Source organism: Vulpes lagopus, chromosome 23 (assembly GCF_018345385.1).
Source record: "Vulpes lagopus strain Blue_001 chromosome 23, ASM1834538v1, whole genome shotgun sequence".
Lineage (NCBI taxonomy): Eukaryota > Metazoa > Chordata > Mammalia > Carnivora > Canidae > Vulpes > Vulpes lagopus.
Genome location: NC_054846.1, coordinates 43,995,896 through 44,022,236, shown reverse-complemented (window position 1 = coordinate 44,022,236; position 26,341 = coordinate 43,995,896). Strand labels below are relative to the sequence as shown.

The 26,341-nt window shown below is 37.0% G+C and overlaps 1 protein-coding gene across 4 annotated transcripts in view; it reads left to right on the top strand.

Annotated features, from left to right (window-relative positions):
- NAV3 (neuron navigator 3) overlaps positions 1–26,341 on the top strand; it is an 830,862-nt gene that overhangs the window by 164,817 nt on the left and 639,704 nt on the right. Inside the window, exon 2 of one of the 4 annotated variants that reach the window (XM_041738593.1) lies at positions 4,961–5,088. The exons of the other annotated variants lie outside the window; for them this stretch is intronic. The gene's annotated coding sequence lies outside the window, so the exon portion shown is untranslated. The remainder of the gene's footprint in view (positions 1–4,960; positions 5,089–26,341) is intronic. 4 annotated transcript variants of the gene reach the window in all.

The following is a 26,341-nucleotide window of genomic DNA, read 5'->3' as shown; positions in this document are numbered from 1 at the left end:
GTTACCGTGTAATACAATTTAAACAAGAGCAGCAGCATAAATTTTAATTTTCCTCTGTAATCATTAATTTTCAGAGAACTAATTTGCTACCTTAACATTCTCTGGTGGTATCCAATTAACTTTAATTTGTTTTTCTCTTTATCCTTCTTCTTAATTTTCTTCTGTAAGTATTATTATGACCTAATAGCCCCTTTATGCCTGTTACCTCTTTTTAAATGCATGAGGCTCTAATACTTAGTACAAACCTTTGTATATAAGCAGTGGATAGTTATGTTTTTTTATGAAAATTAAATAATCTTTGTTTTAGAATTCGGGAAAAATTTTATTAGAGAATAAAATGAAATAATTGTGGTTACTTAAGACAATAGATCCTGTGCCCGATTTCTTGCCTCAGAAGACACAGTCTTACAAGTACTAGACAACAGGCTAGATGGTGTTATTGTTGCAGATTTACTTTTGGTCATAATATCCATGAATTATTTACAATTATACTCCATTGGAATATGTAACTTGCTAGATCATTTAGAGGTGTCTCAGAAATTATACTCTTGGTAGGAGCCCTGGGATGATTATGGGTCATTTTGGAATCTCTCTAATATTATATAATTTCCTTGTGTGAACAAGCAATAGAGGACCTTGGTCAGTGACATTGTCTAAATGAGCTGATTAGAAGGGCCTTAGCCAAGTTAAAACAGTTCAGAGTAGTTTGAAACTTTTGTTTTGCACTTGATTTCCTAGATATTCTTGATCAAATCTTTTGATCTCCATTTTCCCCATTTACTTCACATTTAACAAATGGTGTTTATGTCAGTCTCTTGTCTTCAGAGATATGGTATAGTTTAATCAGTGTCATAAAAATGCATAAGTAATAATTGAGTTTTCAATATCCTATTCCTGTATATGTTTTGCAACCAAATAATCTCACCTGACTGGTGTGCACCTAGAGTCTTTCTGTGCTATTAGTGGACTGATACATAGTTGATTACAGCTTAAATTACCTTTCATTATTGGAAGCTGGAACACAAAGAATGATGTAGACTTTTTTGTCATATCTCAATTTGAAAAATTATAATGAATATAGTTATGTGAACTGGCAGTAATGATGGAATCACTGAGCGGTGCCAGTCCTTGTCTGATCACTTACACCAGTAAGGTTTTCTTTTGTACCAGTTATTTTCTTTTGATTAAAATTGGCTATATCTTTGGATTATCTGCTTTAAAATATTTTTAAAGCTTATATAATTATTTAAATAAAAATGACTTCAGTTTATTGATTGCTTACTATGTTCTTGGTCCTAGGATACTGTACCTAACTTAAAAAATGTGGTTTATAATTATTTAATTTTTAAAAACAGCCTAATGGGTTTCTAGAAGAAAGTTCAGTTTTACAGAGGTTAAATAATTTTCCTACAGAGGTTAAATAATGACAGTGTACCATATATAATTAGAGGTAAAGCTAAGATTATCTAAAGTCTGCTTGACTCTAAAGTTTATGCTCTTAAATATAAGCTACTGTCATCTTTGAAAAAGACAAATTCTTTTTCCATAGAGAACTATTAAGTCATCTTTTCCAACCAAAATAAATGGTTGCTTACACAAGTGAGCATATATTTGTAAGTATGCACATATTATGTGGCCCTTAATAACCTAGAAACTCATTAATGTCAGAGCAGCATAGGATGAAACAAATTGAATAGCCCAAAATAATTAAAAATATATTCTACTCTTGCTCTGATCTTCAACAAACATTAAAAGAACCTGAAGACATAGCTCACAATCAGCATTTATTCAACTTCTCTTTTCTCTTACAACTCTTTTCTTTAAATTCCCCAAATTCCTTGTCACAACCAGCCTTTAAAAAATATCCCCTTTCCTGTTTCAGTTCTTTCAGTTTGGGAAAGAATTCCTTTTCCTTTTTCTTTTTTTCTTTTTTTTTTTTAGGGAAGAGGTAAGGGGAAATCAAACACTTGTGGTTTCAGCAGTGGCTTTCAAACTTTCTAGACCACATGTAATAAGTGGAAAATGTGAGAAGATAATGCAGTGGGCTTTGACACTTCTGTTATTCCATTCCATTCTGGTCTGCTCTTCCTTTCTATCCCCCTCTACTTAAGAATTTTGGTTATGGGGTGCCTGGGTGGCTCAGTGGTTTAGTGTCTGCCTTTGGCTCAGGGCATGACCCCAGGTTCTGGGATCAAGTTCAGCATTGGGTTCACTGTGAAAAGCCTGCTTCTCTCTCTCTCTCTCTCTCTGTCTCTGCCTCTCCTGTGTTTTTCTCATGAATAAATAAATAAAATCTTAAAAGAAAAAGAATTTTGCTTATGACCAGTTGGTTTTAGGATTCATCAGTGGTCATGAACAGCATTAAGAAACGGAGTTACAGAGTTATCTTCCATTGGGGAGAGAAGTCTATGAACGTGGCTGAATTACTAATTTTGCTTCTATCACACATATAAATGCATGTCGCATTAATTACTTTGCTAAGAATTACTTCAGTGGGAATTTATATTTTGAAAAGTCATATTAGAGTAATTATCAATGAAATAAAAAAAGGGTAATGATTAGGTCAGAGGGGAATGAAGTAAAACATTTAGAAAATAATAGGATTAAGATGGATTATGGATTTAGTATATTTTGTTTCATTTAAATTTGTAGAGTTGTTTGATAATACAGGAGGCTTGATGGAAAGGGTAAAACAAACAATTTTAATAGTAAAATGATAAAGAGATGTTATAAGTATTAATACGACTTTTTAAAAAAAGATTTTATTTATTTATTTATGAGGGACACAGAGAGAGAGGCAGAGACACAGGCAGAGAGAGAAGCAGGCTCCCTGCAGGGAGGCTGAGGTGGGACTCAGCCCCCGGACCCCAGGATCATGCCCTGAGCCAAAGGCAGATGCTCAACCGCTGAGCCACCCAGGAGTCCCTTAATATTACTTTTTATGACAAACAATGAGAAGTGTTGAGAACGTAGAGAAATTGGAAACCTCATATATTGCTAAAGGGAATGTAAAACTGCAGCCGCTTTGGAAAACAACCTAGCACTCCTTCAAAAAGTCAAACAGTTGACATTTGGTGCAGCAAATCCATTCCAAGGTATATAGTTGAGAGCAATGAAAATGTATGTCCACACAAAGCTTGTTCACAAACGCATGTTCATAGCAGCATTATTCATGATAGCCAAAAATTAGAAATAACCCAAATATCTGTCAAACGATAAAATGTGGTATATTCACTCAATGGAGTATTATTCAGCAATAAAAAGAAAGGAAGTGCTTATATATGCTACAAGACGGATGAATCCTAAAGGGATTATGTCAGCTGAAAGAAGCCAGTCACAAAGAACCACATGTCCCATGATTTCCTTCTTTTGGAAAGCCCAGAATAGACAATTTATAGAGATAGAAAGTGGATTAATGGTTGCCAAGCTGAGGGTAGAGTGGGGCATGAGCAGTAGCTGCTAAGGGCTTTCTGTTTTGGGTAACAAAAATGTTATAAAATTAGATCATGGTGATGGTTGCACAACTCTAGTAATATACCAAAACCCACTGAATTGTACATTTTAAATGGGCAAATTGTATAGTGTATGACTTATATCTCAATAAGGTTGAAAAGGAAGTGCATATTTTAGAATTGAGTGGAAGTGATGAATTAAATGATAGTCTTTATGTTTTGGATATTGTTTACATGTTGATTTTTCATATTAGAGTTCTTGCTCAAGGTGCCTTCACATGCTAAAGAGCACAACCAGCATAGCTATTTGGTTTAACTTTGTATAAAATCTGCATTCATATGAATAGAGTCAACTAATAAAGACTGATATTTTCAGAAGGACATTTAAAACGAAGTCCAATAAAGTGGAAAAAATAGCTCAAGAACAGAGGGAAAGAAACTGTAAGCTGAATAGTTTTTATAACGTAGACAGTAGATTTCATGTTGCTAATTTTGATTCAAGGTTTTTATAACTATACTTCAAAATTAACCTTTTGTTTGCTCTCATAATTTAACTGGGGACTGATTACTTCTGTTTTGGCAGTAGTTTAATTGCAATCTGAGGTAATTCAGAGAAAGACACCAGGGTTTTCAGATAATTAAAAAAATAAGTTTATTTTTAAATAAACTTTGTGGTTTTCGGAGTAATTTTGTATTTATAGAAAAGTTGTGAAGAGAGTAGGGTTTTCAAAAAAGCCCTTACTGATGAACCTTAAGGTTAGCCATGGTATAAGGGATGCCTGGGTGGCTCAGCGGTTGAGCATCTGCCTTCCGCCCAGGGTGTGATCCCAGAGTCCGGGGATTGAGTCCTGCATACAGGCTCCCGGCATGGAGCCTGCTTCTCCCTCACCTGTGTCTGTGTCTCTCATGAATGAATGAATGAATGAATGAATAAATAAATAAATCTTAAAAAGAAAAAAAATGTTAGCCATGATATAAATACTGGTCAAAACTAGGAAATTAGTATTAGCACATTGATACTAACTAAACTCCAGGATATATTTGGAATTCAGTTTTTTCCATTGATATCCTTTTTTCTGTCCATTGATCCAATCCAGGCTACAACACTGCATGTAATCACATGTCTTCTTAGTCTCCTCTGGTTTGTGACAGTTTTTTTTCTTTCCTTGTCTTTGGCATGACCTTGACATTTTTCAGGAGTACTGGTCAGATGTGTTTTAGAATGTTTCTTAATTTATAAAAACATGGAGGCAAACCATAAGAGATTCCTAACTATAGGGAAGTGGGGTCGCTGGAAGGGAGGTGGGTGGAGGGGGATGGGGTAACTGGGTGGTGGGCATTAAGGAGGGCATGTGGTGTAATGAGCACCGGGTGTTACATGCAACTGTGACTCACTAAATTCTACCCCTGAAACTAATAATATGCTATATGTTAACTAACCTGAACTTAAAAAAAAGGGATATTCCTTTACTTAGTTTTGTCCTATATATATTTTTTATCATTATTAGATCTGAACGATGAGGGTTGGGGACGAATATCACAGAGGCGAAGATCCCTCCTGCTTGCCTCGTGTCTGAGATGCATGGCATCAACCTGACCTATTCCTGGTGATACTGATCTTGCTCACTTGTATAAGGTAGTGTTTGCTGGGGTTTCTTCACTGAAAAGTTACTATCTTCCCTCTCTATGTCCTACTCTTTGGAAGTGAGGAACATAGTTTTATATGAAAAGAATGCTTTGTTTTATTTGTTTTTTATTTTATTAGGCCCAAATACATCTTTTGAATCTGCATAGTAGGGAGGTTCTTTTTTTAATCTTTAATTAAAACATCTTATCGTTCCTGTGACAAATTATAATGCTTCTTAAGCAAATTTTGATTTTCATAACAGACTGAAGATTCCACTATAAGTTAGTATTTTACTAGTGACAGTGAAGATGTTAATACAAGATGAAAATTCTCATGCCAGAGGGAATACATTTTTAGGGCAATCTAGTAATAAAGCTTTTCCATGAGTGTTGTTTGATACAAACAATAAGGGAAAAATACTATACCATAAATGGCATCTTGCATTGTGTCTGAAAAGATATGCAGCTCTACTTTTCATGTATATTTTTCATTCCGTTTACAGAATGTTCTTCAAAATATGAGTATTTTAGTTTTATTTACTCCATTCACTTTATACTATAAAGTCCTACTTCAAAAATTATATTTTTTTCCCAGAGACATTATGCTTTAATAACCTCCAAGACTTGTCCTATATAAAGCTAATTCCCATCCAGTGGAAGCTTGGTCCACTTCCTTCCTTCCTTCCTTCCTTTCTTCTCTAAGAACTGATTTCTTCAATTAATTTCTCTTTTTATTTAGTTGTCAACCTCTCATACATCATAGGCTTCTACACTGAGGCTAAAAACAAGCTGTCTGGCTCAGCTTTAAAATGAGCATGTGTGCAGAGGCGTCCATATGTGTGTGCACGTGCGCACATGCACACACGTTCTTGCACTCTTAGGCAAACACAAGTTTCTTGAGACCTAAGAGCTCATGGTTTCTCTGTCTCTGTCTCTGATTGTATCTGTAGGTTTTTCAGTGCTCCTACATCTCTTAGGAGGTTACATTTATACTTCATGTCACTGAATTGTACATTTCAAATGTGACTAAAATGGTAAATTTGATTGTATTGTATCACATTAAAAATGAAAACAAACAGTAGGTTACATTTAGTTCTTTTATGTCCCCACTTGCTGTCTTTAACCCCATTTCATTCTGAACTTTACTTTCTCCTGAAACTATTTTGTCTGTGCCACCAGTCTTCTCTAATTTTCAAATCAAATGGACTTTCTTCTTCTGGAGTTTGACAGTCACTGACATGCAGTGTGTATTTAATAAATATCAATTGAGGGATCCCTGGGTGGCGCAGCGGTTTGGCGCCTGCCTTTGGCCCAGGGCGCGATCCTGGAGACCCGGGATCGAATCCCACATCGGGCTCCCGGAACATGGAGCCTGCTTCTCTCTCTGCCTGTGTCTCTGCCTCTCCCTATTTCTCTCTCTCCCTGTGACTATCATAAATAAATAAAAATTAAAAAAAATAAATATCAATTGATTGAATGTTGAAAGAACTTTTAGTTCTCCATAAAAAAATGTTTGGTATATAGAGAAATACCTCTCACAGATGTGCTTTCCTAATTTTCTTACTTTGTGATGACTAGTGACTCCTCCCCTCCCCTTTCTGTGTGGCACCTCCTCACACATGTGAATGAAGCAGGAATATCTGGTATAGTCAGTATTGTTACAGCTTTTGCAGTGTATATTTGATTACTGTGTATTTTTAGTTTGTGTTCCACTGATAATTTTAGTAAATGGTTTGGGGCCTGTTTGGTCAGTCCCCAAGAACATCACTTTCCCTTTTCCCCTTTGGTCCTAGAAGGCAAATCTGTGCTTGTTTTGGGCAATAGAAAATTGGACCAGGAGGTATGTACCTCTCCCAGAATAGGCTCCTTGTTTTCTTTCCTGAGAATGATCAGCTAGTCACCTGAACCAAGACATAGATACAAAAATGAGGCAGAAATGAGGCAGTAGTTGTATCCCAGGTCATAGAGTGGAAGTAAAGTAAGGTAGGTCAGGAGGCAGAATGGGTGACCAGCCATAGTGGAGTAGGGTTTTTAAGCAATGTTAGAGAGTCTTTGATCAACCTGTAACTTGAGAAAAATTTTTTAGCCCCAAACCCCAAACAAGGACTCACAGTAGAAAACTTCTGCATCTTTAATAAAAACCAAGCTACTTTTCTCAGTGGAGTTGTATCTATGTTTGTGGGGTCCTAGTGGGTCTGCTCAGTGGTTACTTCTCTTTCTTCTCTCATAATTATATCCCCCTTTAAACTTCTTTTATTTCAAGAGACATTGTAGAGGGAAATTGAATTATATATTCCTGTTGGAGGGAGATCCCTAGGTCCAAGCTCAGTATTGTCAGCGTTTGGCTGGCCCAAGAATAATACTAATATATATCAATAATAAAGGCAGTATCAACACCCATTTATTGAGCCCAGACCTTGTTCTTGTGAGTCATCCAGGCATTTTGAAAATACTGTGAAGTCAGGGACCATGTCCACTATATCCTCATGTTTGGTAAAGTCACTGGGATATAGAAGGCACATAGAAGGCAAGAATTTTTTCTCATCTTCAGAGCAATCCTGAAGTTCTATTATACTTTCTCTTGTACAGATGGAGAAACTGAAGCATACAAATAAATAACTTGTACAAGACCATTCACTTAGTAATTATAGTGGTAGATTTGAGCTCAGTAGATATAGCTTCAAGCCTAGACATGTTTGCACGGTACAATGGTGGCAAGTAGGTAGATGGGTAAAATAATAAAGGCGTGAGCGAATGAATGAATTGCTGTAGCCCCTGTTTATTTGTATTTATTTCTCAGCCATCCGTAAGCTACCTTTGGTTAGAATAATAGAATTGTGCTTGCATCCAGGTAAAAATATGGCTTTGATTTCTGCTTTCTTATTCTTAAGATCCAAAGCATCTGTGGAGGTCCAAAAACAAAACAAAACAAAACAAAACAGTGGCACCACTGGACTCCAGGGATGTGCCCACACTAAGGAGCCAGCCTGCTTAGATTCTGTGAGATGTGAGAACATGTTCCAGAGGTTCTCAGAAATATTTTGTCACCAAGGAACTGGGCAGGGGTGGTGGTGGAGAGATGTGAATAGAAGATCATCCTGTCAGATGCCCACCTCACTCTTTGTGTCTTGTGAGTTCAGGTTCCAGATATGTTGGACTTAAGTAATTCTGCTCTTTGCTTTGTCTGGCCCAGAATTTGGTTAACTGTCCAAACCTGGGGAGCTCACAAATCAAAACAATCAATTTCCAAGATAAGCAGCATATTTAAATTCAATTCTAGGAAGGTACTGGAATCAGGAGATATGTAATAGCGCAGGTCAGAACAAAAGACTGAAGATTGGCAAGGATGGAGAACGGCATTTCAGGCAGGAAATGTGTTTATTATTACACTTGAGTAACTTTAAATTTTGATCCTTTTATTTCCTCTTTCTACCTTTTCTCTAGATATTGCTAAGAAAATTGGACAGAAAGGAGAAGAGAAAAGGCCATAAATCATCTCTAAGTTTAATAATTCTTATTTGAAAATTTGCTTAATTGAGATATTAGAAATTTAGATGGAATCAAATAGGGAAGCAAAACTAAAGTAGCCACAACACCCTGAGTGACTTGAATGCCTTGTTGTGCCCCAGGGAGGCTTTTGTGTCTTTCAGAATCTTGCAGATTTGCAGCCTAAGAGAATTCTGGTGTGAGCAAGGTTTGTCGGATTACTTCCCATTTGTTAGAGAGTTGAGTTGGTTAGCTGGAAATACGGTATTTTAGTTGCTAGGCAAAATATATCTGTTTTAAGCAGAAATGCTTTTACATACATTTATCTGCGATTTTTGGAAGAAATTAAAATCAGCCTGTTCTCATTTACATCTCAAATGTATGCCGTTTGACTGTGCTGATTCTAAAACATTGGTTATGACTCTATGTTATATTGTTAATTTACACGGTAGTTTACTCTTTATCGACCACTGGCTCCTGGGATTTGAAGCAATTTGAAGAAGAGCATACCAATACTCTTTCTATAAAACTCTTGTTTTTTGATAATTTATTTTTTTCAGATAAAAGTTTTAATTTTTCTTTATTTTTTAGAGATTTTATTTTTTTATTCATGAGAGACAGAGAGAGAGAGAGAGAGAGAGAGGCAGAGACACAGGCAGAGAGAGAAGCAGGCTCCCTACAGGGAGCCCCATGTGGGACTTGATCCCAGGATCCCAGGATCATGACCTGAGCCGAAGGCAGATGCTCAACCGCTGAGCCACCCAGATGTCCCAAAAGTTTTTATTTTTCCACTGAAATTTCCTTAAAATGATGATGAGTTTCAACAGTAACAGAGAACAAGTAGTGTCTTGTATTTTCCACTTCCCAAGAATGCTCTCCCCAGTATTACAGAAGTATCCTGTAACGTGGTGTTTGAAACATTAAATGTTTGCGATTGCTGAAATAGGATTTTTTGAAGATCATTGAATGTCCCTTATTTTATATTAAATCAAGGCACTTGGTGTCTTTCTTTATATGTAATAGCAAATGCTTTAGGAAAAATGTGTTCTCCAAAATTTTTTGTGTCAGTTTTGTGTCTATTCAACTTAATGACTTTATAAAAATGAAATAAAGCTATTTCTTTTTTTTAAAAAAATAATTGATTTATTTTAGATGGTGTGCAAGTTGGTGGAGGGTCAGAGGGAGAAGGAGACAAGCGGACTCCCCACAGGACAGGAGCCCAAAGCTCCTGTCACTTGGAGCTCAATGCCAGGATCCTGAGATCATGACCTGAACTGAAATTAAAAAGTTAGTCGCTTAACTGACTGAGCCACTGGGGCGCCCCAAAGCTTTTTCTTTCCTGGGCATAAAGTCTACATTCATAGTGTTTTGGAAGTGGGTAAAAGTGCATTCTGAAGATGGACTTCCAGGATTCTCTACTACTTCAATCATTTACTAGCTCTGTGACTTTTAAAAAACGTAAACACCTGTGTTTTAGGTTTTCTTGAACTGGTTATTATAATAGTACCTAGTTGCTAGTCTTGTTCTGAGGATTAAATGATATCCTGTTGATAACATGCTTACTTAGAAACATTATCTGACACATAGTGAACACTATTTCTGTAATAATTTGTCTTTGACATTTTGTAATTTTAGTATTTATAATCAATATTTGAATTAGACCTTCTGATTCTTGATCAAGCAGGTTTTCATTTACTGTAGTTACTTTAGATCTTATTTGAACAATTTGTAAAGAATATTTTTTGAGAGAACCTGAAGATATTGTGCATGAGAATCAACTATAAATATACATACATGCATACATATATATGAAATCATTTAGTTGTATTAATTTGAAGTGTTAGATTATTTCAGCCTATTTTATTTGTTTGCAAGGTTTTCAGGTTAAAGTGCTTCCCTGTTTTGGAAATTTGTATTAGAATTGTGTGTTATATACTATTTTCTTATTTTCCTTGTTATTCTTAGCCATGTCCTTAATAGATGGGCACTTTACAATTATAAAATCACTGAACTAGAATCATTAATCTTTCATTTTGGCAATTTATGTTTTCATATTTGTGCCCCTTCTTTAGAGGAATATTAGGAAAATAAGTTGTATGTTTAAAACTTATACAGTCTACTTTTTTTTTAAATTTTTATTTATTTATGATAGTCACACAGAGAGCGAGAGAGAGACAGAGACACAGGCAGAGGGAGAAGCAGGCTCCATGCACCGGGAGCCCGACGTGGGACTCGATCCCAGGTCTCCAGGATCGCGCCCTGGGCCAAAGGCAGGCGCCAAACCGCTGCGCCACCCAGGGATCCCACAGTCTACTTTTATTTTATTTTCATAAGGCATAGGATGCAAAGCTCTGAGATATGGTAATAAAAATAATATGATTTTCTGAAAAGTTGTACAGAAATGATATACTCTAGATAAATGAATTTTTTAAGGTGATTTTCCCTCTAGAATGTATTATTTTTCCTTGTTTCCCAAAGCAGTTAGTAGTGAATATAATGTAAATTTTTCTTCATAATACAGTGTCATTATTAGGAATTTTTATTATACTGCTCAGTGACACAACACTTTCCTCAGGATATATTAAAATAGGTAGCCCTCCTTGACCATGTACTAAATGAGTCCAGACAGCTGCCTTTCTGTGAATTCTCATGTCCGCTGTTATTCCTTACCATCGGCAATGTGCCAGCTTCTAGAAAGCCAGTACCCTTTATTTGTTGATACTGACTAGAAGCCATGCTCCCTGGAATTGTGTCTAAAATAACACTAGAAGAGAGCTTGAGTAAGAACTTGATGTTTTCTTCTGAAGTGCAGTTCATGGGCTAAGGAGTTAGTATAATAGATGAGATATTGACTCCTTAGAGAGCTCTGCTATAGGAACTGGTTTTGATGTCTGATACACTATACTAAGATACAATCAGAGAGCCTATTTATATTTTAAATAGATGGCTAAGTGAAGAACTTGAGTATAAATGTGAATGTTATGGAGATATTATTGAGTAGATTTGCTACATCAGCAATAGGAGGAATAGAATTCTGAATTTGTATATTAGATATCCTAAATGTAATGATGGTAAAAAGAGGAACAGAATATAATACAGGTCATGAGAATCCCCATCCCTAGATATATTGCATAGTATAACTCGAGAATCACTGCCAACTATTTTTAGTTAATGCTTTGGTAGTAAAGGTTTTATGGGCCAGGTAACCATTTGCAGACTTTTTTGGCTCTGCCTTTGTTCTCTACTTCACATATGAACATTGATGGATTTATTTATTCTAATGATTGTTTATGAGTTTACTCACTTAAAGGCATTGTGGGAGATACTGGAGAGGTAACTAAAAGATATATGGCCCCTGCCCTCCTGAAAAGAGGAGTAAAATAATCATGCAAAAGGATCCATATTTATCAATTATAATAAGTCTTATAAATGTATTGGGTGCTTTGAATTTACAATAATTAGCAAGAAAGATAATTTTGATTGGGAATTTAGAGATGAAATTAGAGCTGATGATCAAGTTGAGATCTGACAGGTGAAGAGAAACTAGAAAAAACAGTACTCCTAACAGAGGAAGCAAGTGTGGGAAAGATTGGCATTTTGTGAGAACTGAAAGAAGGCCCAGGAAACTGGAATGCAGTGAGCAAGAAAGAGTATCTGTTATGAGATAAAGATGGACATCTGTGAAGTGTTGGGTCTGTAAAGGACCTTGGAGGCCATTGTAAGGGTTTTGAACATTTTTCCAAGTGTAAAGACATTGAAGAGTTTTAAGTAGGGGGAAGGCATCATCAGAATTAAAAAAATATATATTTTTCTTCTTTGCTATTCACTGATGAATGGAAATTGGAGAAGGTATGAAGAAATGTAGAGACTGGGAGTGGCTATCAAAGCAATAGAAGGATGGTGAAAGGGATGATGGTTAAAAGTGGACAGCGCCAAGATATACAGACCAAGCCCCTCAGTTCCATTATCTGTAAAATGGGAATAGTTGCTGTATTTTGTACTGGGTTCCAGGTTCAGTAAATATTAGCTATTATTATTTGTGTTATCTAGTGGAATTTGTACTGGTTGATTAGTTAATTGAGAAAGCTGGTTAAAGAAGGCAAATAGTAAATAATATGTAAACATACTCTATGTTTTAACCTAAAACATATAAACACTCATTGCCAATCTTTTAATGCAGTGTTGGGGTAATTTGTTGAATATAAATCTGTGAATTGTAGTTCTCAACTGCTTTTGTTGGGTTTGGTTTTGTATGACTCACACCCATAGGTGTATCCTCTGATTTATAGTTGTGGTTCTTGTAAAGTCCAGCAAGAAATTAAAAGACCTCCTTAGATGTCTTTATAAGACAAAGATGAGGAAGAGGATAGAGAACTTTATTTCTTTCTTTTTTTTTTCCAATTTATCCTACTGTGTGGTTTAAAAACAGTTTATAAAGCAGTTTTCTCATGGGGCTCCTGGGTGGCACAGTTGGTTAAATGTCCGTCTCTTGGTTTCAGCTCAGATAGTGATCTCATGTTCATGAGATGGAGCCCTGCATCAGGCTGTATGCTCAGCATGAAGTCTGCCTGAGATTCTCTCCCTCTCCCTCTGTTCCTCCCACTCATGCGTGCTCTCTCTCTCTGTCTCTCTCATTCTTTAAAATAAACAAATATGGGCAGCCCGGTGGCTCAGCGGTTTAGCACTGCCTTCATCCGGGGCCTAATCCTGGAGACGGGGATTGAGTTCCATGTCAGGCTCCCGGCATGGAGCCTGCTTCTTCCTCTGCCTGTGTCTCTGCACCCCCCCCCCCCAATGAATAAATAAATAAAATCTTAAAAAAATAAAATAAATAAAATAAATCTTAAAATTTTTCTCTTAGAAGTTTTTAAAAATACTTTATGTAGTTTTATAGAAGTAAACTTTTTAGAATTTTACTGATTTAGTAAAATGAATTAAAACATATAATTTCAGTAATAAGTACATACTGATATAAACAGGTTTGTTAAAAAAAAAAGTACAGCTGACTTCTGGCATGTGATCATTTGACTGGAGGGAGTAATAATGTAGGGTGATACTAGAAATTAACTTTGTATTGGTGTAAGCATTCAGTGTGCCGCCGCCGTAAGTCGGTGTCTTTTTATAGAAGTAGTGGAGAATATCAGTAAATCTAACAGGTGATTGGAGAATAGTTAAAAGGGTTTTTACTAGGTTTTGGAAGTAGAATTGACAGGGCAGGCCTTGATTAGGGTGAGGGAAGGGAGCGTTCCAAGCATGTCTCCCATATTTCTGGTGTAAGCAACCATTTGGAAGAAGGAATTATTTATAAAGATGGGTGGGAAGTTGGGGAATAGGCTCCAAATGTAGTTTTCAGCTTAAGATGCCTGGAAGGCATTCAAGCAGCATATTAAATAGGCCCTTGGCAATTCAGCCCTAGAGTTTAGAGAGATCTTGGCTGGCTTTGCTTTAGGAGCCGATGGGGAAGTGTGATAAAGGCTTGAACCAAGACGGAGTGGCCCATGTGCCATGCTGGATTATACAGAATGTGGAATCATGGTGGCTGGAGGCCAAGTGGTGAGAGGGAGGGTCTGAATCGTCCATGTGTAAGGAGGCAGGACGATGTAGCTGCAGAAATGGAGCTGATTGCTAGGTACAGAGGTCAAAGTGAACCTCCAAGTGCAGAAACTAATCAGAAAATCACAGGGCTACAGAATTAAGAGATAAGGAAATAATGGCAAGACACAAATGCAGCAGTAAAACTAAAAGCTGCTAGAGTATTAGCATACTGTTTTTGTGTTGTAGTTCTTTTTTTTTTTTTTAATTTTTATTTATTTATGATAGTCAGAGAGAGGCAGAGACACAGGCAGAGGGAGAAGCGGGCTCCATGCACCAGGAGCCCGATGTGGGATTCGATCCCTGGTCTCCAGGATTGCGCCCTGGGCCAAAGGCAGGCGCCAAACCGCTGTGCCACCCAGGGATCCCTGTGTTGTAGTTCTTAAACAGTGTGTGGGCCAATGTGAGAGCTCCTCATCTCATACACAGTCACCAGACATAAACATTAATTTGGTTTCCTAGAAGTGTCAATGGACTTTTCATAGTGTAGCGCTTGGTGTGAGGGGGCTCTTGAAATCAGTGATTTGCATTTATAAACACATTAGTCTCTGGGAAGGGTGCTAGACTACAGAAAGTGACTTTGAATTCCCTAAAAAAAAGACTAAGCTCTTGACCTTGGCTTTATTAACAATATTCTGTAATGAAATAAATAAAAGGATCCTACCAATTTATTATCTGCATGTGCAGCAATATAGACATTTGTTATCACCAGTGCCCTAGATTCATATTGATGTGTGAGTTGTTCCATTGTGTTGGAATTCATATGGAACACACAGCATATTTAGAAACTGGTGGAAATTATAATTAGATCTGAGTATCCTGTCAATCAAAAGGAGTATTGTGTTGTTTTACCCAGCTGAGTTAAGCAAATTGTGGTAAGGAAGGAAGTATTTATTTTTGGTTGATGAGTGTAGCTAATGTGGCCTCTTAGTATAGGGGTGTTGTGCTATGATAGGAGAGATAATTCGGCTGACTGGCCACATGATGGCTTGTTAAATAATTTCAAACACACTAGATTGAACATTCTCATTGATTTCCCATTTCCTGAAAGACTAGAGAGCTGAATCTGGGTATCTTTTCTTTTTGAAGAGGCAGTCTCTTAGGAGATCATTTCTTCCTTCTGATATGAATATTTATATATTGAATATTAAAACTGGAAATAGCTACCATTGATTTTTTTTGCAGGACTTGACACGTACCCATTTGGTGAACTTCTTAAATGTTTTAGTCTTTACAAATATTTGATGTTCATTAAATTTTTTTTCTTTAAGGGTCTATTTTTAAAAACATCTCTGAAGAACTGTTCTTCCATATGAGAAATCTGTCAATATCTCATGTTCATAATATAGTTTTTTCATCTTATATTTAGAAGGAGCCATACATGTCCTATGACTTACCATATTCTCTCAGCAGCTGTTCTTGATTCTCTTTCTTACGATCTGGTGCATTCATTCAATCTCTTGCCCAAAATGGAAAACTGGGCTTCATGCTTGACTCCTACTTTTCCCTTTCTTTTGTGTCTAACTCATTCTGGAGTCTGCTCAGTACTGGATCTCCACAGCCCCTACTTAATTCAGTCCTCTGGCTCTGCCCTACATTGTTGTAATGACTTTCTGCCTTCTCTCTGCCACTACTTTTCAACCCATTCTTTCTCCTTTAGTCACCATGATGTATAATCATGCCATCTCCCTGCTTAAGACATCAGTGGTATTGCCCTTAGGATAAGATACGAACTACTTAGTATGTTGTATAAAGTGTTTGGAGGCCTGACCTTCTCCTATTTCTTCAGCTTCAGACTCCCTTCTTACTCCCTCAGCGTCTAAGCTCCAGGCATACAGGAGCTTCATTTATGTTCTCAAATGCCACATGGCTGTGTGGCAACTCCACTCTTCACGCATCATCTTCCTTTGGTTTACTGTCTTGCTGCCTTCCAGTCTTCAATTTAGATGTCACTGCACAGAGGAAATTTTCCCCAAGCAGCACAGACGAGGTTAGGTATTCACGTTACACACAATGCAGCCATTTCCTCATTATTGTGGCGCTTTTTACTCATCATTGCTGTTGCTTATTTACTTGTCTGTACCTTCCACTAGATTATGAGAGATGAGACCATATCTGTTCTGGTTTTCTATCACTGTATGTTTTAGTTTGGTTATGGTGGCACCCCACTTCCAAGAACCCAAATCTGTTCCAGTTACTATTAAACCTCAAAACTTAGTGGTATAAAACAGCTATCATTTTGTATGTCCATGGCTTCCATGGATCAGAAATTTGGATAAGACACAGTCCAAATATGAGGATGACTTATCTCTGCTCCATGGTATTTGAGGCCTTAACTAGAAAGACTAGAAGGGTAGGGAATACAGGATGGAATTGTCTGAAGGCGTTGTTACTCATGGGTTTGGTATCCAGACTGAGACAACTTGAAGACCTAGTTCAGTCGGGATTGTGTACACAGTGCCTTCCTGTGGCCTCTCTCTGTTCTTGGAGTCTTCAGAGCATGGTAGATTGATAATACCAGACTTCTTACGTGGCATCTTGGGGCTCCAGGAGTAAGTCAGAAGAAAGCAGAAGCTGTACATCCAATCTCAAGGTCAGCTGATTGTCAACCTTAATTCCACCAACAACTTCAATTCCCTCTTGCCATATAGCGTAACATATTTACAGGCATTGGCAATTGTTCCCATCTGTGAGGACTATCACATTGTGACTATCACAGTCAGCCCCACTCAGATTCAAGGTGACTCTTGGCAGTAGGAGCTAGGTTTTAAGACTTGGCACTGGTGGAAAGTCATCACATGTGTGGACCTAAAGTCCTTGTTCACATGGAGATTGAATCATCACCACGAAGATACCAGAGCCCCAGATTGTATTCTCACTTCCTGGATGGGGCAGGAAGATACAGACTCACTTCCTGATAGAAGAGGGTCAAGTAATTTATAGCTATATTTTTAAGTCACCATAAATAATCTTGCTATCACCAGTCTGCTTCATTGTTTGACAGGTAAGAGGCACTTAATGAATTCAAGGCATTTAATTTTTGTATGATTGAGCTGAATAATGTCAACTCTTATGGAGGAGCATCAGAAAAAAATGAGCTATGAAGACTAGTAACAAGTTTGTGCATCTAAGGATATAGAGATTTTCAGTCATTAGCTCTTTACATAAACAGATATGCTCAGTGATTCCTAATGAGAAGCAATGATGTGTCAGGGTTATTATTGTGAACACCCCAGGAAGGCATGCTCATTTATGTGTTGTGATATCTCTGGTCTATAAAACGCTGAAGAATAAGTTATAGATGGAATATATGATAAATACATAACAAAAAGATGAAAAGAGAGAGGAGCTAGAATGAGCATAAACACCATGAAAGTCTTAAAATTATGTTATAGTGAGGTACCTGAGTAGTTCATTTGATTAAGTGGCTGAATTTTGATTTCGGCTCAGGTCATGCTCTTGGGGTCCTGGGATTGAGCCTTTGTGCTCAGCAGAGAGTTTGCTTGAGGATTATCTCTCTCCCTTTGCCCCTTCCCTTGCTCATGCTTGCTTGCTTTCTCTCTCAAATAAATAAATCTTTCAAAAAAAGGATTTTATGGACTGAATTATCCCCCCGCCCCCATTCATATGACTCCAGTGGGACTGTATTTGGAGATAGAGCCTTCGAAGGAGTAATTAAGGTTAGGTGAGGTATAAGGGATGACCCTAATCCGGATATAACTGGTGTTCTTATGAGAAGAGGAAGAAACATCAAAGAGATCTGTATTTCTGTTAGTGTGTGCAGAGGAAACGCCATATGAGGAAACAAGAAAATGGCCACCTACAAGCCACCAAGAGAGGAAACCAAGTCTGATGACAACTTAATCTTGAGAATTTACAAAATAAATTTGTGTTGTTTGATACCACTTGTTGGTATTTTGTTATGACAGCCCAAGTAGACTAATACATGTGTTTAAAAAGTAGATGAATAGCTTGAAGCTAAACTTTCTAAAGGATTAAGTCAACTTCTTGTACTTCATTAATGGGTGATCCTAGAATGTGTTTCCTATTATGATGGTGATTGTCTCTATTTCTTTGGCAGAAATGGTGCTTCAGGAAGTGAGGAATTTACATCATGAATGCCATTGAGATGCTTAATTTTATGGCAATAGGTCACTTGTCAGGTGAATGTGGTAGTTCCCATAGAGCCTCCATCCATCATATTTGGGCAGAAAAAAAAATCTCATCATTTTTTCTTCAAATTGAAAACACATGCCAATACTCATTCCCCCCCCCCCCCCCCGCCGGTTTTGGTATCCTCTAATTATTAATATTTCCTTGAAAAGTGCTGGAAAGGCAGCTTGGCTAACTTCAGTCAAAAGTATCCAAGTAATGTGTACATGTACAGAGTTCTCTGCAAGTTAGTGGGATGCTATTTCCCAGATATAGAGACAAATTATGATCTTAATGATGTTAGAAACCACCTGCTTAAATAAGCTCATTAAATCAAGCAATTGTTAATTTGTGTTGACCCAGCTATTAGACTCTAAGAGAAATTATTAGTTTTTATTAATGGAGAAATCATAGTAGAAAACAAGATCAAAATCTCTGGTGACACCTTTGGAATTGACTATATAAATTAGGATTTTTTTTCCTCCAGGCAATGAATCACTATGGTTAGTGTAAGTAAATAAATGCATTTATTTGAGGCTTAGGGTACAGTTCCCAGTATTGAAAGTGATACTACAAACCAAGCTTCAGATAGAACCAGGCATACTCACATGGCTCTTGGGGATAGGAAAATTTTAATCATCTTTCTCTGGCAGCTTCATGAGATATGTGAACTTAAAATACTCACTCTACTCTTGCATTCCCTTACTTGTATTTCTGAGAGCCTCAATTAGGTTGCCTCACTCCTTACCTGTAAATGGATGGCTAGAGGAAAGAATCAATGATGAGACCCTTCAGGCACTCCTTCAAGGTCTGTAATGGAAGAGTGGATTACGTTGACTTGTAGTTCCAAGATATTGCATAGGGAGGGAAAGTTTTCCCTAAAATGAAATTGAAATTGGATACTTATTATATTAGCAAGGCAGATGCCCATCAGGCAGCTTCAAGGCAAGAGCTATCCACTATACTAGGTTTTTTTTTTCTCTTTTTTTCTTTTCTTTAAGGGTTTAAAAGCAGTCTGCCATTGCATAAGTAGTCCTGCTTTTGCTCAGAGATTCTCTTTAAAAGAGTGAGCAACTACAGTAGAGTTTGTAACTCTATGTGTTTTGGAACTTACTGTTGTTGTAAAGAGTCAATATATTATGCTTAGGATATTACTGAGCAAATAAAAGATTAGATTCTAAAACCAGCATTCCCTTTGAAATGAAAATTGTTTGGGGGTTACTACCAGTTTAAACAGAGAATTTGGGATAAAACCACAAAAACTTATAAAAATGAACTATGATTGTAAAAATATTTATTTATTTAAATATTTATTTATTTATTTCTTCATGAGAGACACAGAGAGAGAGGACAAAGACATAAAAAGATGGAGACAGGCTCTCACAGGGAGCCCAGTGTGGGACTGGATCCCTGACCCAGGATCACGCCCTGAGCCTAAGGTAGACGCTCAACCACTGAGCTACCCAGGGGTCCTGATTGTAAAAATATTTAATAAAATAATTAGAAAAGTCAATTACATTGTCAACAGCTATACATTTGTCTTTAAGAAGACACAGAGTGTTTAACAAGGGTGTTAGGGTAATTCACTGAAGAAGGAAGCATCTTTTCAACAAATAGTATTGGGACAACTGGGTATCTACATATAAAAGAATGAATTTGGACCTTCTATACCATATACAAACATTAACTCAAAACGAATCATTAGAGCTACACGTAAAAGTAAAAACTATAAAATTCTTAAAGTGTAGGAGTAAATTTTTATGGTTATGGGTTAGGCAGTGGTTTCTTAGATATGACACCAAAAGAATAACAAAAGGAAAAATAGATAAATTTGATTTTTATTAAAATTAAAAATTCTGTTTTAAAGGGCACCATCAAAACAGTGAATTAACAACCTATTGTGGATTTTGTCTATTGTGTTTTCTCCAATAGAATGGGAGAAAATAATCGAAATTTATAAATTTATGTATTTGATAAAAGACTTATATCTATGCTATGTAAAGAACTATTCCAATTGAACAGTAAGATAAAGTGAAAATAAGTAAACTATTTGAATAGATATTTTTCTAAAAAAAAATCATACAGATGTCCAGTAGGCACCTGTATATGTTGTCATCAGAAAAATGCAAATAAAAACAACAATCAGATGCCACTTCATACCCATTAGGACGGCTAAAATCAGAAAGACTGCAACAAATGTTTTGAGGAAGAGAAGACGCTAGAACCTTCATACTTTGCTGGTGGGGTTGTAAATGGCACATTCAGCTGGGAAAACTGGTTAGTAGTTCCTCAAAATCTTAAGCATAGAGTAACCAAGTGACCTAGGTATTCCACTTCTAGGTATATACCCAAGAGAACTATTTTCCACGCAAAAACCTATACGTGAAAGTTCATGGCAGTATTATTCATACTAGCCAAGAAGTAGAAACAATTCAAATATCTCATCAATTGATGAATGATATAAACCATACAACAAAAGTTTCTTTGGCATTAAAAAGGAATGGATTAGTGATATGTCCTATAATGTAAATTAACCTTGAAAACATACTAAGTCAAAGAAGAGAGTTATAAAAGGTAACATATTATCGGATTACTTATACAAAATGTTCACTTTAGGTGAATGCCCAGAAACAAAAAGTAGATTAGTGGTTGCCAGAATGACTGCCTATAGGTACAAGGTGGTTGTTTGTGTGTGTGTGTGTGTGTGTGTGTGTGTGTGTGTTTAATTGAAGAAAATTTTTTGCATTACATAATGGTGATGGTTGTACAGTTCCATGAATATTCTAAAAAACACTGACTTGTGTGCTTTAAGAGTGAATTTTTGGGCACCTGGGTAGCTCAGTTGTTTGAGCTGCTGGCTCTTGGTTTCAGCTCAGGTTCGTGATCTTAGGGTTGTGGGATCAAGCCCCATGTTGGGCTACATGCTCAGTGTGGAGTCTGCTTGAGATTCTCTCTCTCCCACTTCCTCTCCCTCTGTTCCTCACCCCAGTTGTATGCAGGTTCTCTCTCTTTCTCAAATAAATAAATAGAATCTTAAAAAATTCTGTTTTTAATATTGTAGTATTTTCTTGGTGTGCTTGTTAGTGATATTATATGAAGAGTGAGTTTAGCCAATAAAAAGACTCCATGCTTGATACTCGTTTCAAAGAGAGTTTGAATGCAGATATATTTGAATATTTTGAGAAGGATGTAAATGTCATTCTGGCATTTTTTATTCATGCATTGTATAATTTCTTGGATTCAGATCATTGCAATGGAGTATTGCAAAATGTTATAATGTAACAGTGTGTGTCAATAATAATTGAATTTAAAAATATTTGAGTAGTTAGGATGAAAAATATACTTAATATTTTTCAACATAGTGTACATACATGTGAGTGAAAGGACAGAGAAGTGGAGACAGAAGGAAAAGAAGGAAAAAGACTGATTTTAGTAATAAATCTGCATTTAAGTTTTATGTATGTCTACATGAGGCGGTAAGAGAAACTTAATAATGATTTTTGATATGTTTAGTGTCAGCCAAAAAATTTAGTTCAACTGATTATGTTCAGCAACTTAGGTTCAGTGATAATCAATATAAAAATGAAAGAGAAGGCAGATATAGTCCTGTTTTTGTACTTGCTTTATCTAGAAATTGAAAGATTATTGGTAGGGAAAAGAAGGCGTACTGTGACCTAATTAACTACATGATGTAAAGAAAAACTCTAAGCTTTGATCACTGCATGTCTATGTCACAATTTGCCTGTGATTTTCACTTAAAAACATGCATATTGTAAAATTTTGGTAACTGAACAATATATTATTAAATTGCCATTTAGATACTCAAGGTTTACTATATTTAGAAAAGAATTGAAAACAGAATTTTGAAGAGATATTTGTGCACCGTGTTTATTGTAACATTGTTTATAGTGTCCAAGAGGTGTCCATCAGTGGGTGAATGGATAAAGAAAATGTGGTACATACGTACAATGGAATATTGGTAGGAAGCCTTTTTATATGCTGACATATGAATGAACCTGGAGGACTAAGTGGAATAAGTTAGTCATAGAAGGACAAATACTGCATGATCCACTTATATGAGATATCTAAAGCAGTCACACTCAAAGAAATAGAAAGTAGAATGTGGTTACCAAGGACTGAGGGAGAAGGATAAATTGGGTGTTGTTCAATGGGCATAGTTTGTTTTGCAAGATGCAAGAGTTCTCGAAATCTGTTGCACAACAATATGCATATAGTTAACATTAGCGTATTGTACACATAAAAATACTTAAGGTGGTAAATTTTATTTTTCTTTACCACAGAAGAATTCCTAAAAATGTATATATATGGAGATCTGGAAAAGGTATGACATTGTATTTAGACTCTTTTCCCCAGCAGTGGATAGTAGGAATATTTTCATCAGAAATTTGGATAAAATGAGATATTTTACAGGTAAACAATAAAAATGTTCTATAAGCCAAACCTGCATTCTGAAAATTTAGAACTTCAGGCGCACCTGGGTGGCTCAGTCTTTTGAGCAGCCGCCTTTAGCTCAGATCATGATCTTAGGGTCCTGGGATTGAGCCCTGCATTGTCATTCACTGGGGTTCCCTGCTCAATGGGAGTCTGCTTCTCCCTCTCCCTCTGCCCCCTTCTCTACCTCCCCGCTGCCTGCCTCCCCTGTCCCCTGCCCATGCTCACTCACACTCTGTCAAATGGATGGGTAAGGTCTTTTTTTTTTTCTTTAGATTTCATCTATTTATTCATGAGAGACACAGAGAGAGAGGCAGAGACACAGGCAGAGGGAGAAGCAGGCTCCCTGCAGGGAGCCCGATGTGGGACTCGATCCCCGGACTCCAGGATCACTACCTGAGCTGAAGGCAGCCGCTCAACTGCTGAGCCACCCTGGCATCCCTGGATAAGGTCTTTTAAAAAAAGTTAGAACTGCAAATTTTGAACTAGAAAAATTTTACTTTAGAGAAAAACGGCCAAAGAGTAAAAGTTGCTATGCTTATTCATTCAGGAAAATTTTCTATTAGGAGAATCTGATCAATGAATTATACCTTTATTTTTAAAAAAAACATTGGATACAGATTGACAGGTAATTCCAGACTGGCTCTGTCTTGGGTAACACACCGTCCAGTGTGGGAAATAGATGCTTAGATAAGTAAGAGTGGTCGCAGCCAGTGCTCGGAGAGCTCAGAGATGCAGTGCCAGAGCAAGAGGCTGCGGTGACTGGCTCTGCCCAAGGCACGGATGAAGGAGCCTGTGGTAGAGCTGGGATTGATCGGAAGACAGTCACTTCCATGGGAGAGAAGGATAAATGCTGTTAGGTAAAGAAAGAGCACAAAGAAAGCCCTGGAGTTGGGAAAGTAGGTCATGCCTTGAGGATGATGAGACGTGTGATGTGCTTAGGGTTTGAGTTGCGTAATGAGAACATTGGGAACCAGATTATGGTACCTCCAATGGGACCTCCTGTACACTTGATAATTCCCTCATCAGGTGTTGGTTGAGGAACTGTGCTATCAGTGATTATAATAGCTACCATTTACCGGGCGCTAACCAGGGGCAACGAATTAAGTTATTTGCATGTAACTTCTTGTTCCCATTTGGTAGACAAGGAAGCTAAGGCTCACAGAGGTGATGTCACTTAACTAAGGTCTCATAGCTGATAACTGGCAGAGACGGGTTAGAGCCACATAGAGTTGAATCGCAAAGATTTGTGTTGCTAAATAATGTAAATACCTTGCTGCCTTCTTTGACAGTATTTAAGGAGGGAAAATAGAGGTCAATGCAAGATGTGTCTTAGGAAGATACTGCAGTAATAATGTAGAGGAAGCCTATGGAAGAAAGGTAGTTGACAGCACTAGTGCAGGTGGAAAACCGTGAGTCTGAATAAAGAGCATTGGTGGGAAGTTGTTGAATCACTGCACAGATGTGAGATGTGACTCTAGAAGCTAAGAGGTAGTGTATGTGTGTACATGCTAAGGAAAACACAAGACTCTGGATTAGAGAAGAGACCATTTATTCACTGAGCATTTTAGCAGCCCTGATTCCTCATGCTCCAGGTCTCTATGGGGCAGTGCAATGCAGACTAGATATATCTGTGCATGTGGAGACTGCACCCAAGTAGAGGAACCCCCACATAATGAAGCTCAGAGCTTATGTAGGGCAGCAAGCATATCCACCCTTACTCTCCCACAGAGAGATAAGTCCTGGGGAGGGGAAGGAAAGGTCCCTAGATGTTTATTACCCTTCAAATGTACGAAAGGAGCTATGGGGGAGATAAGCCCTTAAATCTCTTTGGAAAAATTTATCTCTAATTTCCAATGTGTGGTTACCATTCAGTCATCCTTTAACTCAGATTGCCAGTAATTTTTACTCAAAAAGTCCTGAATGTGCAGAAATATGAAAATATTCATGGAACATAGTTTCGCAACAGTGGTATGAACAACCTATTGAAAGTAGATAGAATTTTTATGCCTTTTATAAGATGCTTCCATAAGCTTTAAACAACTCCTCTTGATTATTCAAGTGATAGTCCTTATATGTGTATTCTTACTTGGAGTGCCAATTGATCGTTTGGTGAGAATTGTTTCTTCTGTACTTCGGAAGTTGCTGAAGCAATACTGGTTAGTGGTCAGCAGAAGGACCAAGGAACCCTGCTTTTATTCAGAGACTCAGGCAATTATCACAATTTCAGGAACACAGCAACAGATCTCAGGAATAAATTACACATAAAATGACACTGGATTTGAAATTTTAAGAGTTTCCCTATTTCAGCTGATAATATAGATCATAAACTCTTGTCTAGAACACATAGTGGCACTCAGTTCTGTTTTCCTTTAAAAAAAAAAGATGTGAAGAATTCTTGTTCCATAGAGATTGTCTAGGCAGGTATCAAAAATAAGTAATTCAATAACAGCATTAAATCAAGAGCATGTTGAACCAAGCTGTGTCTGACATTTTGAGAGTTGAAAAAGAAATTATCAGTTTCTAGTATAATACAATGACCTTTCATTTCCGACTTTTTTCTTTTGTGTGTGTGGGCAAGGGAGATTGGTCAAGGGATAGATAAAGGGGAGAGGAAATAAGGATATAAATGTGGAAGAAGCAGGAAATAAAGATGAAACTTCCAGGGATTTTCTGATGCTGGTTTGACAGCATCAGAACTTTTCCATCATAACTTTTCCATCATGTTACATACAAAATGAAACGGTTAGTTTTGTTTAGTTTAGTTTTGTTTTCATGTTCCTGTCCCCTTCTCTCATTGCCTGAGATGATATTACCCTTGATCCTATCAGTTACGTGCTAGAGAGGAGAGGGTATCAGTTCCCCAAACCAAGAAGTGCATCTTGGTTGAAGACCAGCCTTCCATGGGTAGATCTTTTTACTTTTTATACTTTTCAAATGGAATGATGATATAATAGCAAGACATTTTTTAAAATAGAAAGTTGCACTGTTGTGCCACCATCATTTTGCTTTTCTACATTACTTTGTATTTCAGGTATACCCCACTCCACGTACAACGTTTTGCTAGATACTAAGTACATAATGCATCTTTCCTATTAGCATTGTATTGTTTATTCAGTTCAAAATTGAATACTAAAAATACTATTCAAATATAGTGAGTCTTTTATGTCTGCCAGAATAACCCTAGGCTGGTTTACCCTGGGTGGTAACTCTTGCTGCTTCACCCTAGAAGGACAGGGGAAAGTAGCGGGAGGCAAAAAACAAAAATGAAAACAAAAACAAAACAAAATCTCTTGTCACAGCTGTTAGGCAAGACGAAAGTGCCAGTTTCACATTTTTATGTTACTAACCTCATAGTAGTAATTTCATAAGACCCAGTTATAAGCTTGATTGTTGCTTCATCAGAATAATTTATAATTTCTTTAAATTATCAATAGTTTCTATGTGTATATACATACATGAAGAGAAAAGATTTTGATAAGCCAGAAGCACGTAGAGCTGTTAAAAGCACTCATGTATCAAGGCAAATCTCAAATTTTGTTGCAGAACTAGGAATGCTGCTTTATTTTTATTTATTTATT